Consider the following 16,903-nt stretch of genomic DNA (forward strand, 5'->3'; position numbering starts at 1 on the left):
GGAACTAATCAGGGTTAGAGGTAGGAGTGAAGAGCGTGAGCTCATGTTTATTAACGTTTCCTCCTCCCTGCAGTGGATGTGAATCACGCAGTGTCCTTGCCTGTGATCATTTCATTTCAGGAAGACGTTACTGGGAGGTGGGAGATGGGGCTAGCTGGGTATTGGGGGTGTGGAAAGACACTCGGTAAACTGTGCGGGAGAGCCGGCGCTCCGAGGCGAGTGCCCATTCTCCCAACGCGCTCTCAGGCCCCTCTCCTGGACGTGCGATTCTGTATTTAAATTAGGGCCCGCGCTAATAAGGAGGCGCTAGGGACGTCAGCGGGTCTGACAGCCATCGCTTAATTTTACTGGCATTGGTTGTCGAACCCGCCGGCAAAATTGAGCGTCCATTTTCCAACCCGTGGGCCGCGGCAACATTTTTTTTTTTTAGAAGATTTAAAAAACAAATTTTTATTTGGGGGGCCTCCGACTTAGTATCGCTATGACAGTAAGTCGGAGGGTGTACAGAAAAACAGTTTTTTCTGCTTTTCTGTACCCTTGCCCGGTGACTACCTGATAGGCTCATGAACACGCATTTGCATGTGATGAGAGCTATTAGTTTCAGGAGCGTTGGCTGCGCATCAAAAAAACGCACGGCCCCACGGGGGCTAATACGTTCTGTATTGGCCTGACTGTGAGGAGGAAGGGACGGAGCCGTGGCACAGAGATAAATAGGCTTTCACCTCACAGGTGATCTATCCTCCCAGGAAGCAAGAGACCCCCAGCAATGGAGATTTTCCTGGACTACAAGGCAAAAAACGTTTCATTTTATGAGGAAGTTAATTCTCATCCGGCTACTTCACGTGGATAGTAGACCAAATGAGTCAAAGCAAGCTGATTTTGAACATCACTAGCAAAGCACTCCAGCCTGCGGACCAGCAATTCACAGCAGGCCCTCCTCTCTCCCAGCCACCCCACAGTTTAGCCGGGGACAGAGGCTCCGGGGTTTTACCCCTCTTTCCACGACTCTCTTGTATTACACCCTCCAGTGATTAACAGCTCCTCGCCCGCAATCACAAGAATGAAATGTTCTCTCTTACAATAAAAGAATCTCTAGCCGACTCTCCTGGAGAATCCCCTGCTGCAGAGAAAACCTCCCGAATCTTCGTTTGAACTGGCGTAGGCTTAAGAGGGGGTCGAGGTTCCCTCCTTTACCTTCCCCTTTCTTTTTGTAAGAGGCATTTCAAAATGTAGGCAATCCAAAAAAACAAGGATTATCCAGGAGCTCGTCTGACTGCGTCCTCTCTTCATGACGCCATTTTGTTCTCTCCTTCCCTCAAACCTCCGTGCTTTTCGATGAAACATCCTTGAGCCCTGGAGCGCTGAAGACCCCTTCCCCCCCCTGCCGACGTTGGAGCACACGAGCCAGTGGAATCCCTGATGCCGAAGCTGCAACAAGTGGAGGAAGCGGTGGAGGTAGGCTCAGCTGCAGGCACCACGAGGCAAACCCAAGGCCAGGGGACCTTAATCGCCTTGAAGGAATTGAATATTGGTGAAATGAGCAGTGTGGGCAGATCGCTACCATTTACTACCGCTCTGGGAAAGAGCCAGACGGAGCGGACAGATCCGGAGAGTACAAAGCAGATAGCACCGGTAACTGTACCAGGATTAGAATTGTTAAATAAGCCTGAAGTAGTTACTTTCGATGCGTTATGGAATGGTATGGCTATTTTGGAAAAAGCAATAATATCTTTGATGACAACAATTAAGGCTTCTCAAGAGCAGTTTAACCTGGTGAACGTGGTGGTTCTTGCAAATTCAACGAAAATCCAGGAAATGGACTTGCAAATAAACCAGATTAAGGAAATACAAACAGGCCAGATTCAGGGGGACTCAAGGTTAGATAAGAAACTGGAAGGGCTGGAAAATACTCTCAGATACAATAATGTGAGAATAATACATTTTCCTAAATGTACATTAATTTCCCCCAAGGAACAGCTTAAAAAGTATTTTCAGGATCTCCTGAATTTCTCCAGTGGTAACGTCAACGATTCAGTACAGAGAAGTGGGGGAGAGACAGAGGACAAGGAAGACCGAGGGGAGCGGCCAGAGTTCCCATCCCCGTTTGATAACCTGTCTGGATTTCTTGTGACAACCCTGGAGGAACAAATTGAAAAGAGAGGTGATTTGCTGGTGAAGATTTTGTTACCTGCTGAAAGGGATATGGTTTTAAAGAGTTTTTCTACAATAGGAACAAGCCTTACCTTGGAGGGAAAACATGGATATTTCCGGACATTATTAGATCAATGCAATTGCGTAGGAAAAACTTTCTGTCTCTGTGCACTAGAGCTCGCCAATTAGGTACAAAAATAATGATAAAGTTTCCTTGTAAATGTATACTTAATATAGAAAGTAATAGATATGTATTCATGGAGCCAGACCAACCTGAACATTTCCTGAATTCAAGGAGTGAATTAGGGGCTGTTCTGCCTAACAATACCTACAATATTTAGCTAACCTTGTTACTCTCTTTTTTCTATGCACTACTAATGTTTAAGAGATACTGCTCCAATTTATATGTTTGTTCCTCCCACATTGCAGACAGGCCGATACAGTAAAACCCGTGGGAGAGCCGATGCTCCGAGGCGAGCGCCCGCTCTCCCAACGGACACCGAGGCCACTCTCCTGCGCGCGCGATCAAGTATTTAAATTAGAGCCCATGGTAAAAGGCTCCTTTCTGACAGAAGTGGCAGCTGTCAGCGGGTTTGACAAGCGACGCTCAATTTTACCGGCATCAGTTCTCAAATCCGCTGACAGCCACGGGTTCGGAAAACGGATGCCGGCTAAATTGAGCGTCCATCTTCCGACCCGTGGAAGAGGGGTGGATGGGGAGGAGGGGGGTCAGTTAGACCTGTGTTCCAAGCATATTCCGGTGAATACCTCTAATGAGAAAGGGGTAATAGTATATAATGTCAGATTTTCCAGATGAAAGGTTTGTAAGCCTTGCCTGGAATTTAAGGCGTGTAATAATGCTTATGTTAATCGATTAAAACTAATAAAAAGAAACTTAAAAAAAAATAAAATGAAAGAATCTTTCTAATACACGCAGTGCCTGTTGAAACATCGTCAGCTATGGAAACAAACATTAAAAGTGGAGAGATTATGGGTTTCTAGCAGGGGCTGTTAGACCCAGGCTGAGGGGGAGCTTCTGAGCCATCTCTTGCCAGCACAGACCGTCCAGCACTGCTTTTTTAAATGAATTATGATGGATAGAGGCGTTGTGCACTTGCTGTTTTCCTGAAAAAAAAAAAGTTTATTGTAATAAAAATCACATCGAAGTGTATAAAACAGAGGCTGAATGTGAACCGTGAGACTGTGGTTTAGAAGTGTCTCCCTCTGAGCTCTGAGCCACTGGGGGATGCTGGAAAGCTGTAGTGCTCCTGATAAAGTTATCTTTTCCGGAGGTGTCGGGGGGGGGGGGGGGGGGGGGGGGGCGTTTTTACTCCCTGAAAAGGTCAAATATAAAGTTCTGAAAAGTACTTGGTGTGAAAGCCTCGCTGACCCAAGGGTTGGGCTGGGTTAGTAGTCGTGGAGGTTGTGGTGTCGAAGCCCCAACACTGTGGGTTGTAGCATCCTCTCTGCGACAGAGGATTGTTAATGATCAACAAGGACTAGAAAGAGGTAGTTTTGGTGAAATTTGGGGCATTTTCCTAGTAGAAAGTAGTAAAAACCCCCAGTCTGCTGGTGGCTCTTTCTTGTTATTAATTAAGGCTCTTTCTCATTAGAGGTATTCACCGGAATATGCTTGGAACAGAGGCCAGAACCCGCGCTTCCCCCCAGCCTTAGCCCCCATTGCTCCTTCCGTGCTAAGCGGCTTTTTTTTTTTAATTTAAAAATATTTCTATACCGTCTTTTCAAACGAATTTGACCAAAACGGTTTAGAAAAATACAGATTATAAAAAAAAACAAAATAACCAAAAAATTACTTTAAATAAAACCAAAAAATAAAATAAAAGAAGAAAAATAGAAAGAAAAAAAATACAGTGTATCATTATAATCCCTACTCCTTTAAGTATGACTATACTATGTTTTTTAACAAAACAAGTAAAAAGCCAGAAAAACCAAAATAATAAGCCTTAGAAGCCTGAAACTAATAAAGACCGGAGCACTGGTAGATGTGTAATCAGGCAATCAATAGAAGCGTATTATATGTATCTTATTGAAGTTAGGTGTTCAAATTGTCAAGATCACTGAATGCGATCTTAAATAAATGAGTTTGTACTGCCTTCTTGAATTCACTATGGCTGGTAATTTGCCTTAAAGCGTTAGGCGGTGAATTCCACAGCAAGGGTCCCGCCACTGAGAAGGCTCTTTCTCTGGTCATATTTAGTCTCGCCAGTCTAACTGTAGGAACATCAAGCAGATATTGAGATGATGATCTAAGGTGTCTCGCCGGTTTATATAACCGTAGAGATGTGCAAAGCCAAGTTGAATCTGGATCATGGATTAAAGAGTGAATTAGAGAAAGAACTTTGTATTTTACATGGAATTTGATTGGAAGCCAGTGTAGCTTATACAAAATAGGAGAAATGTGATGTCTCATTGGCAATCCTACTAATAAACGGGCCGCAGAATTCTGTATTTGTTGCAATGGTTTTTTAGCGGAATCTGGAAGACCCAAAAATAGACTATTACAATAGTCTAAACCGGCAAAAATGAGAGATTGAAGAACTGTTTGAAAATCACTTTTGAAGAGTAAAGGTTTTAATCTTTTTAAGGTGTGTAGCTTAAAAAAATGAATTTTTTACTAAAGTGGAGACATGATGCGATAAGGAAAGATTTGTATCTATTTGTATTCCCAAATTGCGGGCGACTTTCTTAACTTTAATTGCCTCGCTACCTAGAGTAACCAGAGGTGGAGGACCATTTGTAGGGTTATCCAGTACGCTCAAAAGAAGGAGTTCTGTTTTTTTAGCATTGAGTTTAAGCCGACTATGGCTTAGCCAATGTTCAATTGTCTTAACGTAAAGGTTACACAGTGAAATAGTCTCAGCCCAAGAAGATTTATATGGGACGTAGATTTGGATGTCATCCGCATAGATCTTAAATTGAACATCCAATGAAGCTAGGATATGACACAATGGGAGAAGGTATATATTAAATAAAACTGGTGACAGGGATGACCCTTGTGGGACCCCAGTATTTTGCGTGTAAATTTGTGAGGATTTGCCTTTAAAGTTTATCTGACAATGGCGGTTGGCAAGATAACTAGTAAACCAATTCAATACTGTAGCTTGTATACCAATCGCTTGAAGTCTGGATATTATAATCTTATGATCAAGCGTATCAAACGCTGCTGATATATCCAGTAAGATCAAAAGAAAATCAGTATTAGAATCAAATCCTCGTATATATGTATCAAAGGATGAAAGTAAGAGGGTCTCAGTTGAATAGCCCTTTCTAAAACCATGTTGATCTGGATGTAAGATATCATGTTCTGATAAATAATCTCTCAGCTGGAAAAGCACGGATGATTCAATAGTTTTTGACAAAGAGGTAAGAGTAGCAATTGGTCTAAAGTTTGTAAAATCTAATAGCGAAGATGATTTGTTTTTTTGAATTGGTGTAATAGAAGCTAATTTCAATTGATGTGGAAAAATACCAGTTTCCAATGATTGATTTATGATGGAGCATATTATTTCAGGACAATAGTCACCTAATTCTTTAAAGATGGCACCCGAACAAGGATTTAAAGGGGAATTGGATAACTTTTGTTTCTTTATTATTTTTTGAATTATATCATTTGAGACTAAATCAAATGAACTCCAATTATAAACTGGAGTTTGGTCTGCGTAGGTTGGATAAGGTAAGTTCTTGAATTCTTCTATGATATTATTTGTTTTTAGCTGAAAGAATGAAGCTATTTTCTCACAAGTGTCCTCTTCAATTTCCGAAACATCGGAACTCGGAGGTGACACCAGTGACTTAACAATATTAAATAGAATATGTGGATTTTTGTTAGCCAAATTGATTTTATTAGCATAGAACTTCTTCTTTGCTATATCTATATCTTGTCTGTATTTTCTCAATGTTGCAAAGTATTTATTTTTATTTTGAATATTCTTATGTTTTCTCCACCGACGCTCATTTTTTCTCAAAGATTTTTTTAAGTCATGTAGTGCGTCTGTATACCATGGGTTATTTGATTTCTTTTTCTTAGAAATAATCGTAGATTTTAAAGGGGCAATAGAATTTAGAGTATCTATAATGGCATTATTCCAGCAATCAATTGTTTTTTCTACTTCATCTTGCACTGTTATTGGTAATTTATTAGCAAACGCGGTCAAAAATTCCTCATTTGTAACTTTTCTTCTAATATTAATCACTTTTCCCGGCAGGACGGACGCTGCCCACACTCGGAGCGCACGGCCGAGCTCTCGGTCACCGACCGGAAGCTACAGCTCCGCCATGGTTGTGAAGACGAGACAGGCAGGGTCGGAGCCTATCACAGTAGAGCCTTGCTGCAGCCCCGCCCCTTCCTGCTGATGCGATTGGACGGCAGGGGGAGGAGGCGGGGCACAGCACAGCCCGGTCCTAGCCGTTCCTTCGCAGTGAGCAGGAGATTCAGAGAGACGGATCAGTGTTTGCCAACCTCGCTTATTTACCGCGAGATTGGGCTTCTTTTTGTAGTCACTCGCGGGTTTTTTTTTCCGATTCGCGGTTGCTTTTAATTGGGCTATTTTTTCTGCCAGTCGCGTTTTTTTGGGCTTGTTGGGCGGGACTTGTGCTCTGAATCATGTTACAGTGATTGGCTGCTGCTGCTGCGATGAAGCCTGTCCATAGCAGGCGCACCCTAACCCCTATACTGCAGCAGTAAGCCAATCAGAGCACAGCTGCAAGCCTTGTTGATGCACAGGACACATTTTGTGGGCAGACCCAGGCAGCACAGCAGCGCACGTGGGCGGAACGGGAAGACCAGCAGAACAGCATTGGAGCGCAACAGCAAAGGAATCCAGAGTGTGCAGCTACAGCCAGGTGTCAGGAGGGAAGGAATTAGTATGTTGGGAGGGGGAAATGAGAGTGTGGGGGGCCAGAGATGTGCTTGGAGGGGGCTGGGGAGAGGGGAATGAGTATGTGAGTGCCAGAGATGTGCTTAGAGGGGGGGAATCAGTGTGTGTGGGGCCAGAGATGTGCTTGGTGGGGGGAATGAGTATGTGAGGGCCAGAGATGTGCTCAGAGGGGGGGAATCAGTGTGTGTGGGGCCAGATATGTGCTTGGAGGGGTTAGGGGGGGGGAATGAGAGTGTGAGGCCAGAGATGTGCTGGGTGGGGAATGAGTATTGAGGGCCAGAGATGTGCTCAGAGGGGGGAATCGGTGTGTGTGGGGCCAGATATGTGCTCGGAGGGGTTAGGGAGGGGGGAATGAGAGTGTGGAGGCCAGAGATGTGCTGGGTGGGGAATGAGTATGTGAGGGCCAGAGATGTGCTCAGAGGGGGGAATCGGTGTGTGCGGGGCCAGAGATGTGCTCTGAGGGGTTAGGGAGGGGGGAATCAGTGTGTGCGGGGCCAGAGATGTGCTCTGAGGGGTTAGGGAGGGGGGAATGAGTATGTGGGAGCCAGAGATGTGCTCGGAGGGGTTAAGGAGTGGGGAATGTGAGTCTGGAGGCCAGAGATGTGCTCGGAGGGGTTAGGGAGGGGGGAATGAGAGTGTGGGGGCCAGAGATGTGCTCGGAGGGTTAGGGAGGGGGGAATGAGAGTGTGGGGGCCAGAGATGTGCTTGGAGGGGTTAGGGAGGGGGGAATGAGTGTGTGGGGGCCAGAGATGTGCTCGGAGGGGTTAGGGAGGGGGGAATGAGTGTGAGGGGGCCAGAGATGTGCTCAGAGGGGGGAATCAGTGTGTGCAGGGCCAGAGATGTGCTCGGAGGGGTTAGGGAGGGGGGAATGAGTGTGTGGGGGGCCAGAGATGTGCTTGGAGAGGGGTGGGGGGAGAGGGAAATGAGTATGCGAGGGTGTTAAATGCTATAAAAAGTTTCAATCTCACGTGTTTTGGACTTTTTTTGGGCTTGTTTTTTTGGAGAAAAGTGCTTGTTCTTTCATGAAACCTGGCAACACTGAGAAGGATCCAGGCCCAGGGAGAAGGTAGGGAGAGGCGCGGGCAGAGGGGACGTGGAGGGAGGGACCGGGCCCAGGATCTCACCCTCTGTCCGGCCGCGAGCTGCAAAGAGCCCTACAGAGAGAGAGATCGCGGCCCAGGGGAGAAGGTGGGGAGAGGCGCGGGGAGGAAGGCACCGGGGGACGTGTGCGATGCTGCTGTGTGGGGATCGCTCCCTTATGCAGAGCCCTTCAGCAGCTCATAAAGACTCTGAGGAGCTCTGCTTTCCTATGGGAATCTAACTTTTTGCTGTTTAATGCGGCGATCGAGGAGGCTCCTGCACAGGTCAAGCAGTTCATGTCTCAGGTTCTTAAGGCTGCGAGATGTTTGGTTCCGGCCGAATGGAAGAAGATCGCCGCTCCGGCAATGTCACGGGCCTGCAGCCGTCCGGATGAGATGCACAAGGGATGGAGCAGGTCAGGGCAAAGCGGAGAAACGGGCTGGATCCTTTACAACTATAGGGAAGCCCTAGGAGAAGTGGAAATCCGAGCATTCTCCGGGGCGGGGGATATTGTTCTGTACTTTGTATCTGCTGATGACTAAATTATGATGGATAGAGGCGTTGGGCACTTGCTGTATTCCTGATAAAAAAATAAAGTTTATTGTAATAAAATCACATCGAAGTGTGTTTAAATCAAACAAAAGCTGAACATGAACCGGGGGACTTGTGATTTATAAGTTACCCCTCTGAGCATTGAGCCACCCGTGGATCCTGGGAGGCTGTAGTGCTCCGGGTAAAGATATCTTTTAGGAGGTGGTTGGGGAGGCGTTTTTATTCCCTGAAAAGGTCAAATATAAGTTCCGAAAAGAGCTTAGTATGAAAGCCTCGCTGACCCAAGGGTTGGGAGCCGGGTTAGTAACATTGAGGTTGTGGGTTCGAAACCCCACCAGCTCAGTAACACCGTGGATTGTAACATTCTCTCCGGGACAGAGGATGTTACTGATCACAAGGATCAGAAAGGGGTAGTTTTGGTGAAATTTGGGCCATTTTTCCAAATGCTGCTGGTGGCTCTTTCTTGTTAATAATTAAGGCTCTTTCTCATTAGAGGTATCCACCGGAATATGCTTGGATCACAGGTCTAACTGACCCCCCTCCTCCCCATCCACCCGCACCACTCACCTACACTGGCCCCCACTTAGCTGCTGAGCCACCAGTCAGCCGGTTACAGACTGTAACCCGGGTTTTTACCGCTTATTCTTCTCCTAGCACAGGACTCCAGCCTAAGGACCAGCCCTTCACAGCCGGCTCTGCACTCTCCGGGCAACCGAGGACAGAGGCTCCGGGGTTTTACCCCTCTTTCCAGGACTCTCTTGTATTACACCCTCCGGTGATTAACAGCTCCTCGCCCGCAATCACAAGAATGAAATGTTCTCTCTTAAAATAAAAGAATCTTTCTAACGCACACAGTGCGCGGTGAAACCTCCTCCCCTATGCAAACAAACATTAAACGTGCAGAGAGTATGGATTTCTAGCAGGGGCTGTTAAACCCGGGGGAGCTTCTGAGCCATCTCTTGCCAGCACTGCCCTGGGAAAGGAAGCCCCCAGGACAGATTTAGCCTTCCCCGTGTGCGATATTTACCGCTCACCCTCTCTCTTTCTTACTCACATCGCATCCCTCGGTCATTCATTCGTTCATTTAACCGATATCTGGTTCCATGCGAACCCCTCTGTCACAATCAGACCGTGAACACGGAGCAGTGAGAGTAGGCTGGCGGGAAGAGCCGCTTAAACCCCGGGGACCTTTGCACGGTTTGCAGGACTTGCAAGCTTAAAGCCTGGGGAGGGGGAGGCCGTAAAGCGCCGCTCATGCCTGGGCCAGAACCCGCGCTTCCCCCCAGCCTTAGCCCTCATTGCTCCTTCCGTGCTAAGCGGCTTTTCCCGCACGGCGGCCGCTGCCCGCTGTCGGAGAGCACGGCCGAGCTCTCGGTCACCGACCGGAAGCTACAGCTCCACCATGGTTGTGAGGGCGAGACAGGCAGGGTGGGAGCCTATCACAGGAGAGCCCTGCTGCAGCCCCGCCCCTTCCTGCTGCTGCGAATGGACGGCAGGGGGAGGAGGCGGGGCACAGGACAGCCCGGTCCCGTCCGTTCCTTCGCAGCGAGCAGGAGCTTCAGAGACCCCCAGAGACGGATCCAGGCCCAGGGGAGAAGGTAGGGAGAGGCGCGGGCAGAGGGGACGTGGAGGGAGGGACCGGGGCCCAGGATCTCACCCTCTGTCCATCCGCGAGCTGCAAAGAGCCCTACAGAGAGAGAGATCGCGGCCCCAGGGGAGAAGGTGGGGAGAGGCGCGGGTAGAGGGGACGGGGAGGGACCGGTCTGTTTTGTGACAGAGGTGTTTGCATGGAACCAGAAATCGGTTAAATAAACAAATCAATGACCGAGGGATGCGATGTAAGAGAGAAAGGGTGCGCGGGTAAATATCGCACAGGAGGAAGCCAAAATCTGTCCTGGGGGCTTCCTTTCCCAGGGCAGTGCTGGACGGTCTGTGCCGGCAAAAGATTGCTCAGTAGCCCCTGCTAGAAACCCATAATCTATTCACTTTTAATGTTTGTTTACATAGGTGAGGACCGGCTGTGAAGGGCTGGTCCTTAGGCTGGAGTCCTGTGCTAGGAGAAGAATAAGGGGTAAAAACCCGGGTTACAGTCTGTAACCGGCTGACTGGTGGCTCAGCAGCTAGGTGGGGGCCAGTGTAGGGAAGTGGTGCGGGTGGATGGGGAGGAGGAGGGGGTCAGTTAGACCTGTGTTCCAAGCATATTCCGGTGAATACCTCTAATGAGAAAGAGCCTTAATTAAATAAGAAAGAGCCACCAGTAGGTGGGGCTTTTATTACTTTCTACCAGGCAAAAATGGCCCAAATTTCACCAAAACTACCCCTTGCTGGTCCTTGTGATCAGTAACATCCTCTGTCGCGGAGAGGATGTTATACTCCATGGTGGGGTTTCGAACCCACAACCTCAATGTTACTAACCCGGCTCCCAACCCTTGGGTCAGCGAGGCTTTCACACCAATCACATTTCGGAACTTATATTTGGCCTTTTCAGGGAATGAAAACGCCTCCCCACCCACCTCTTAAAAGATATCTTTACCAGGAGCACTGCAGTCTGTAACCGGCTGACTGGTGGCTCGGCAGCTCTGTCCGATGGCTCCGTTACAGGGACTCGCTCGAATATAGGAGGGCGCGGGTTCGAGTCTAGCTAGGTGGGGGCCAGTGTAGGGAAGTGGTGCGGCTTTTACTACTTTTCTACCAGGCAAAAAATGGCCCAAATTTCACCAAAACTACCCCTTTCTGGTCCTTGTGATCAGTAACATCCTCTGTCGCGGAGATGATGTTATACTACTGAGCTGATGGGGCTTCGAACCCACAGCCTCACTGTTACTAACCCGGCTCCCAACCCTTGGGTCAGCGAGGCTTTCACACCAATCACTTTTCGGAACTTATATTTGACCTTTTCAAGGAACAGCAACGCCTCCCCCAACCACCTCCGGAAAGATAACTTTATCAGGAGCACTACAGCTTTCCAGCATCCCCCAGTGGCTCAGAGCTCAGAGGGAGACACTTCTAAACCACAGGTCTCACAGTTCACATTCAGCCTCTGTTTTATACACTTCGATGTGATTTTTATTACAATAATTTTTTTTTTTAATCAGGAAAACAGCAAGTGCACAACGCCTGTATCCATCGTAATTCAATCAGCACCAATCAACAGCCAATACAAAGTACAGAACAATATCCCCAGCCCTTCTGTTATTCCCCGCCCCGGAGAATGCTCGGATTTCCACGTCTCCTATGGCTGCCCTATATCTGTAAAGGATCCAGACCGTTTCTCCGTATCGCCCTGACCTTCTCCATCTCCTGTGCATCTCACCCGGACGGCTGCAGGCCCGTGACATTGCCGGAGCGGCGATCTTCTTCCATTCGGCCGGAACCGAACATCTCGCAGCCTTAAGAACCTGAGACATGAACTGCTTGACCTGTGCAGGAGCCTCCTCGATCGCCGCATTAAACAGCAAAAAGTTAGATTCCCATAGGAAAGCAGAGCTCCTCAGAGTCTTTATGAGCTGCTGAAGGGCTCTGCATAAGGGAGCGATCCCCACACAGCAGCATCGCACACGTCCCCCGGTGCCTTCCTCCCCTGCGCCGCGATCTCTCTCTCTGTAGGGCTCTTTGCAGCTCCTGACCGGACAGAGGGTGAGATCCTGGGACCCGGTCCCTCCCTCCACGTCCCCTCTGCTCGCGCCTCTCCCTACCTTCTCCCCCGGGCCTGGATCCGTCTCTGGGGCTCTCTGAAGCTCCTGCTCGCTGCGAAGGAACGGCTGGGACCGGGCTGTGCTGTGCCCCGCCTCCTCCCCCTGCCGTCCATTCGCAGCAGCAGGAAGGGGCGGGGCTGCAGCAGGGCTCTCCTGTGATTAGGCTCCGACCCTGCCTGTCTCGCCCTCACAGCCATGGTGGAGCTGTAGCTTCCGGTCGGTGACCGAGAGCTCTGCCGTGCGCTCCGAGAGCGGGCAGCGGCCGCCCTGCGGGAAAAGCCGCTTAGCACGGAAGGAGCAATGGGGGCTAAGGCTGGGGGGAAGCGCGGATTCTGGCCCAGGCATGAGCGGCGCTTTACGGCCTCCCCCTCCCCAGGCTTTAAGCTTGCAAACCGTGCAAAGGTCCCCGGGTTTTAAGCGGCTCTTCCCGCCAGCCTGCTCTCACTGCTCCGTGTTCACGGTCTGATTGTGACAGAGGGGTTTGCATGGAACCAGATATCGGTTAAATAAACAAATGAATGAATGACCGAGGGATGCGATGTGTGTGAGAGAGGGTGAGCAGTAAATATCGCACACGGGGAAGGCTAAATCTGTCCTGGGGGCTTCCTTTCCCAGGGCAGTGCTGGACGGTCTGTGCCGGTGAGAGATGGCTCAGAAGCTCCCCCGCAGCCCGGGTCTAACAGCCCCTGCTAGAAACCCATAATCTGTCCACGTTTAATGTTTATTGCATAGGTGAGGACCGGCTGTGAAGGGCTGGTCCTTATGCTGGAGAGGCGTTTTTACTCCCTGAAAAGGTCAAATATAAGTTCCGAAAAAAGCTTAGTGTGAAAGCCTCGCTGGCCCAAGGGTTGGGAGCCGGGTTAGTAACAGTGAGGCTGTGGGTTCGAAGCCTCACCAGCTCAGTTACACCGTGGATTGCAGCATCCTCTCCGCGACGGAGAAACTCAGGAAGACCGTGGATTGTGACGGAGATACCCAGTAAGACCGTGGATTGTAACAGCCTCTCCGGGACGGAGTTACTCAGGAAGACCGTGGATTGTAACAGCCTCTCCGGGACACAGATTACTCAGTAAGACTCCGCGACAGAGGATGTGTTCCAAGCATTAATTAATAACAAGAAACCAGGTGGTTTTACTACTTTCTACTAGGAAAAATGGCCCAAATTTCACCAAAACTACCCCTTTCTAGTCCTCTGTCCACGGTCGTACTGAGTAACTCTGTCCCTGAGAGGGTCTTACAATCCACGGTCTTCCAGAGTATCTCCGTCGCCGAGAGGCTGTTTCAATCCACGGTCTTACTGGGTATCTCCGTCGCCGAGAGGCTGTTTCAATCCACGGTCTTCCTGAGCATCTTCGTCTCGGAGAGGATCTTACTGATCTGGTGGGGGTTCGAACCCACAGCCTCACTGTTACTAACCCGGCACCCAACCCTTGGGCCAGCGAGGCTTTCACACTAAGCTCTTTTCGGAACTTATATTTGACCTTTTCAGGGAGTAAAAGCGCCTCCCCAACCACCTCCTAAAAGATATCTTTACCCGGAGCACTACAGGATCCACGAGAGGCTCAGGTCTCAGAGGGAGCCACTTATAAACCACAAGTCCCGCGGTTCACATCCATCTTCTCTTTGATTTAAACGCACTTCGATGTGATTTTATTACAATAAAGTTAGTTATCAGGAAAACAGCAAGTGCACAACACCCCTATCCATCATAATTCAGTCATCAGCCAATACACAGTACAGAACAATATCCCCAGCCCTTCTGTTATTCCCCCGCCCCGGAGAATGCTCGGATTTCCCTTTCTCCTAGGGCTTCCCTATAGTTGTAAAGGATCCAGCCCGTTTCTCCGTATCGCCCTGACCTGCTCCATCCCCTGTGCATCTCATCCGGACGGCTGCAGGCGCGCGACAATACTGGACCGGCGTGAATGCAGTCTCCCCCTAACACCAACCTGTACTCTCTCCTGCTGAACTAAGGGCTCGCCCAGGTCTTACTGGTGACGGGGCTGCGGAGTCCCTCACAACTTGATTATCCATCGGTTTTTTTTGGAAAGAAACTAATGCGGTTGGACACCTACATGGGAACACCTAGATTTCTATAGTTCTGTTTCAGTTTCCCATACAGATTAAGCCTTAGGGAAAAGCCAGTGAGAGCAATTTATCAGCACTTCAAGAGGACAGAAGCCAAAGGTTCTTTGGCATGGATGCATCCAGCAGAAAGCAGGAAGAGAGCCAAGTTCAAAGACAGCAGTGCAAGTCCACCTAGAACTGAAAACAGGAAGCGTCGTGCAGAGTTTATTTGTTTTTTTGCACAGACAGCCGTTGAACCAACGGTCATTGTTACATAAGTTGCATCAGTTTTTGGCAGCAAGAAGGATCAGTCCATTGGCTACAGCTTTCTGACCATAAACCAGTCTTATTCAATTATTTATTGGCTCTCCAAGACACCAGTGCACTAAGGTGTGCTAAAACTGGAAAGTTTCACGCGTTAGTGTCTGGTTTTAACATGGGCGTTAAATGCCCAAAGTACTAGTGGGTGTTAAACCTGGTGTTTTGTGATATACAGCACTGAAGCTTTATCATCCACAGCAACTCAAGGCTTAATGTGGGCTGCGATGTCCTCAGCCCCCGCCATCCTCTTCTCAACTCCTTCTCTGGGATCAAAAGAAGGGCCTTTTCCAGATAATCCCCCTTCTTCTCCCTGCACTTGGAGGGAGAATCCTTCTGGGCCTACTCCCACCCATGGTCTCTATCGAAACCCACCCCCTAGGCCCACATGAGGTCAACCAGTGCCATTTAGCACGGTGAAGTGGTCAGCTAGGAGGTAGAACTGCTCTCTCCTGTGCCATCATTTCTTCAGTGATGGTGGATGAGGAAGGTAGGGAGGGGTCAGGCACTCATATATTTATGGCAGATTGTTGCCCGACACTTCTGCGTAACAGCACCTCTGCAGTGAGTCTCTGGTGGGGGTCTAACCACGCAAGAGAGACTCCTCCCTCTCCATCACAGCAGCTGCCCCTTGTGTGTGACTAATGCTGTGCCGTTAATTTAGCTTCCTGTCTACTCCGTGGCTTGGTTACCCCACCACAGAGATCGGGGTAGTCAATGACTTGTCCTGTGCTCCTCCCGCCTTCACACCCTAGTTGCAGCCTGCTATAATTTAAAGAGACAGTGTCTCCAGGCCCTTTCACAAATTATTGCTAAATATAGATATTGCCCGATGTCTGAAAGGTGCACTAGATCGTCCCAATATAGAACAGGGCAGGGTACGGAGGCCCATTCATGCTGATCTGCCCCCACGCCAAGACACCACACCCAAAGGCTAATCTGCCTGTTAGCATCATTGATCCGACGGTTCTAACGTACGATATCAGACCAGAAATCACTGTGCCCTGCAGCTGACCTGCCAGATCTGAAGTAGAGGGATTCATTGGTTTCCTTCACATACAATGACTGCTCATCCTTCGAATTCGGACGTCCTTTGCTGCCAGACTGAGATGACTTCTGTATGGTCGCAATCCCACTTGATGCCTGCCTGGAAAAGGATAGAGTGTCTGATTAACTCTGGCACTTCCAGGTTAAAGCACCTTAAGCTTTAACCCATATTCTCTATTGTATTATGTTACAATTACCTCCTGCCTTTACATTCTTCCAGCTATTTAAGCTTCCAAGTTTCTTACTCCTTGTTAAATGTAACTTTGCCTTATTCACCTCTATTGTTAATTACTTTAGTTATTGCTTCAGTTATACCCTTGTTCTATGTAAACCGATCCGATATGGTTATTACTATGAAGGTCGGTATAAAAAAGTGTTAAATAAATAAATAAATAAATTCGGACGGAACCGAGCATCTCGCAGCCTTAAGAACCTGAGACATGAACTGCTTGACCTGTGCAGGAGCCTCCTCGATCGCCGCATTAAACAGCAAAACGTTAGATTCCCATAGGAAAGCAGAGCTCCTCAGAGTCTTTATGAGCTGCTGAAGGGCTCTGCATAAGGGAGCGATCCCCACACAGCAGCATCGCACACGTCCCCCGGTGCCTTCCTCCCCCCACCTTCTCCCCTGGGCCGCGATCTCTCTCTCTCTGTAGGGCTCTTTGCAGCTCCTGACCGGACAGAGGGTGAGATCCTGGGCCCCGGTCCCTCCCTCCACGTCCCCTCTGCCCGCGGGTCTCCCTACCTTCTCCCCTGGGCCTGGATCCGTCTCTGGGGGTCTCTGAATCTCCTGCTCGCTGCGAAGGAACGGCTGGGACCGGGCTGTGCTGTGCCCCGCCTCCTCCCCCTGCCGTCCATTCGCAGCAGCAGGAAGGGGCGGGGCTGCAGCAGAGCTCTCTCTTGTGATTAGGCTCCCACCCTGCCTGTCTCGCCCTCACAACCATGGTGGAGCTGTAGCTTCCGGTCGGTGACCGAGAGCTCGGCCCTGCGCTCCGAGAGCGGGCAGCGGCCGCCCTGCCGGGAAAAGCCGCTTAGCACGGAAGGAGCAATGGGGGCAAAGGCTGGAGGGAAGCGCGGGTTCTGTCCCAGGCATGA

The 16,903-nt window shown here is 49.2% G+C and overlaps 1 protein-coding gene and 1 long non-coding RNA gene across 2 annotated transcripts in view; one reads left to right on the top strand and one right to left on the bottom strand.

Moving 5' to 3' along the window:
• The window catches only part of LOC115081024 (zinc finger protein 665-like), an 89,860-nt gene that overhangs the window by 14,272 nt on the left and 58,685 nt on the right, over window positions 1-16,903 (top strand). The gene's annotated exons all lie outside the window — the stretch shown is intronic.
• On the bottom strand, window positions 14,441-16,786 carry LOC115081033. Its single transcript, XR_003853719.1, has 3 exons — window positions 16,554-16,786; window positions 15,777-15,908; window positions 14,441-14,641 (listed from the first exon to the last, which is right to left on the bottom strand). It is a non-coding gene; the product is annotated as an uncharacterized LOC115081033 (long non-coding RNA).

Source organism: Rhinatrema bivittatum, chromosome 19, assembly GCF_901001135.1.
Source record: "Rhinatrema bivittatum chromosome 19, aRhiBiv1.1, whole genome shotgun sequence".
Taxonomy (NCBI): domain Eukaryota; kingdom Metazoa; phylum Chordata; class Amphibia; order Gymnophiona; family Rhinatrematidae; genus Rhinatrema; species Rhinatrema bivittatum.